The sequence below is a fragment of the Nothoprocta perdicaria genome, unplaced genomic scaffold, assembly GCF_003342845.1.
Source record: "Nothoprocta perdicaria isolate Ctin4 unplaced genomic scaffold, notPer1 scaffold_172, whole genome shotgun sequence".
Lineage (NCBI taxonomy): Eukaryota > Metazoa > Chordata > Aves > Tinamiformes > Tinamidae > Nothoprocta > Nothoprocta perdicaria.
In genome coordinates, this window is record NW_020454894.1 from 1,300,926 (window position 1) to 1,304,088 (window position 3,163).

Below are 3,163 nucleotides of genomic sequence, written 5' to 3' on the forward strand. Positions count from 1 at the left end.
GCCCGAGAGCAGGGCACTCGCCGCTGCGGCTGCGGTGCGAGCGCTGCCCGAGAGCAGGGCACTCGCCGCTGCGGCTGCGGTGCGAGCGCTGCCCGCGCTGGTAGCGCGGAGCGAGCGGCACTCGGGACGGCTCATTGGCGGCTGCGCGGCGCCTGCGCTGCAGCTGTGCTGCAGCTGCACTGCGGCTTTGCTGTGGCTCACACTGTGCCTTGTGCTGCGCCTTGCGCTGCAGCTGTGCTGTGGCACATGCTGCGCCTTGCGCTGCGCCTTGCGCCACCACTTGCCCTTGTGTCCAGCCGAGCAACCACTGCCTCCTGCTGTGAATGGAGCTCTGAGCTGTGTGTGGGGCTGCTCCCCCAAGGGACAGAGGGCAAAAAGTGGAAAACGAAAGTGGGGAAAAAGTGGAAAACAGTCATGTGCAAAGGTAGATGTAGTTGTCTTTAAAAGAGTGCTTATTTGGAGTTAGAAAATCTGTTAGGACCATTTTAGAGACAATAATAAAAATCTGTACTTTTTTTTTGCAAGGAAAAGCCCCTTTGCTTGGCTACAAAAATAAGCTTTGTGGGTCAAGAGCAGGCCGCGTGTGACAGTGGGCTTTGGGAGACGCTCTCGGTGATAGCCGAGAGAGGAAGGCGCGCTGAGCACGTTCTTGTGCTGCTCTGTAGCTTCTGTTTTTGCAGGTGTGTGGGGCGACCCGGCACACGTACGTGCAGCGTTGCTCCTGCCCGTGGTCACGGGTGCTGCCGTCGCTGGGACCTTACCTAGATTGTTCTTACCGTGGGGTCTGTGTCTAGCTCGGAAGCACGACCTGTTAGCATGCTGCTGCCCCTTGGGCTGCTGTGATTGAGACTGGGGAGTGAAGAAAGCCAGTGGGAACGTGGGCACAGTGGGTCGCTCCTAGGCTCTCTGCACCCGCCCTGCCTGCTCCAGGGCCTGGGCGGCCCCGGAAAGCGTGTCCCGAAGGGCAGGGAGTGCCAGGCCGAGGTCTCAACATCGTGGTGGGAGGGCAGGCACCTGCAGCGCCGCGTGGGACACTGCTCGTGGTGCCTCTGGGGACAACCCTGGCCTGGGGGCCCCGGGGAGGCTGCGGGGGGAGGGAGCAGGTCCCGGCGGGACGGCTGCAGCGGCGGGGCCAGCCGCGTGCGTGGGCGCCACTGCCTGCACACTGCCCCGCATGGCCCCACGTGCAGCCCCGCGGCAGTGGCCCCGCACATGGCCCCGCGGCGGTGGCCCCGGCGGCGGAGCGGGACGCGAGGCGGCCTCCGCAGCCTGCTGCTCGGGACACCACGCTGCTCACTGCATGTCCCACACAGCACGTGTGCCGCTGCATTGGGGTGTGAGCAGCAACCGCAGCACGGCAGGGGCTTCAGCAGGCTCAGGGAGTTCTGCAGCGCTCAGTGGGTTCGGCTGTGGTTGCTTTCGGATCCTCCTGAGGGTTTCTCATGGCGGATTTGCTCCTCTTCCAGCCTGCTCGCACAATGAGGTGTTTTATTAAAATTCCTTCTAAAATTTCGAGTACATCTCTGCATGAAACAACTTGCAACTTACATTCATTTGCTCTCTTGCTCTAGTGAGTCCTTTATTCCGTCTGTAGTCCCTCGTGCTGTGGCTGCAATATCATTGAACTTTAAAATACTTTTTGAAGGTTTTAATTTTACTGCTGTTAGCTTAATCTAGCCTCAGTATCAATAAATATAGCAATTCATCACAAAAAGCCCGGTGCTGCTATGCACAGCAAAATGGGAGTGTACTGGTGCTTGCTATATTTATCAAGCTGTAGTGTGAAATTTGGAGCACTGGGCTATGACTTCATGTTTGGCACCGCGCAGGGCGTTGCGGGTGCACGTAGCTGCTCTCAGCAGCAGTTAGGGAGCAACGTAGACCACCTCTTTCCTGCACCCCGCAGAGCACGGCGGGGTCACAGAGCTGCGGTACAGCTGGGGGTGACGGGTGCGATAGTGGACGTGTTGGCAGCGCCTGCCCGGTCGCCTGCAGCGTTTTGCCCAGACGCCGTTTGCCTTCCTGGCAGCGCTGGCTGTGTCGGCTCGGTGAGTTCTGCAGTGTTCCCCCCAGCCGCCGAGACGCAGCCGCGGCGCTGGCTGCAGGACACACCGCGCTGCGGGTGCCGGCACCTGCGCCAGCCGAGGCCATGCAGCTCCTGCTGCCCTGCGCGAGGAGGGAAGGACGAGCTGGGGACATGGATATTCCCGTGCGGAGCAGAGGACTTGTGCTCTCCAGGAGAGGAGCAGCCCCGGAAAGCTGCTTGGCACGTTCTGCAGGCTGACGCCAGGGCATGACACAACATTTTCCATGTTCACGCTCGGGAGGAAGGTGGGGATCTGTGGGCTCGGGTCCTGACAACTGCTGTGAGAACCTGCAGCGTGCTGCTGCCCAAGGCAGGGGTGCCCATCAGCGTGTCCATCCTGCAGCGCGCAGCCCAGCTGAGCACTGCGGCCGCCTGCGCTGCAGAGGAGCCCGTGCCTGCCGGGGGCTGCGAGCGCCCAACACGGGCAGCCCTTGGCGCTCAGCCGGCCGTGCGGGGCGCCCTGCTCGGGCACTGCTCGAGCAAACGTGACTCATTTCCCCACAGCAAAAGGACTAGGAATTCTCTCGGGCAGCTCGTGTCCGAGCCTGTCCCACATGAGCTCCGGCAGCCACCTTGCCCTTGGTGTATAGTCAGGTTCGGGCACCAGCTACATATGTCTTCCAGAAGAGAGGGGCATGGTGTTTTTCTAATGAAACCTTTCCATCTTCCCCAAATTCAGTAATTTCTGAAGGACTTAATGCTTTTAAGTAACACAACGTGGCCTCTGCAGTCTGCACAAAGTTCTTGCTATTGTGGGATCAGAGAAACCTGCTTTCCCCACGACGCGTGCAGCCTCTGCGGCAGGCAGCGCTTGCAGCAGAATGACTAACACGATAACGTGATGTGCGTGGCACGTAGGGATTGCTCTGCTGGGCCCATGGCAGCAGCCTGCGCTCATCCTTGGGTTCAGGAATCCTTGTTTTTCTCCCCGAAGAAGCAGGCAGGCCAGCTTGCTAGGGCTTTGTTACAGCTTGTGGTTAATCCCCAGCATTATGATCAGGAGCTTTTCCTCCAGAAGCAGCTACTCGTATGAAAGAGACAACAGCTCAACTGCTGCCTGCATTGATAAGGTGTCCA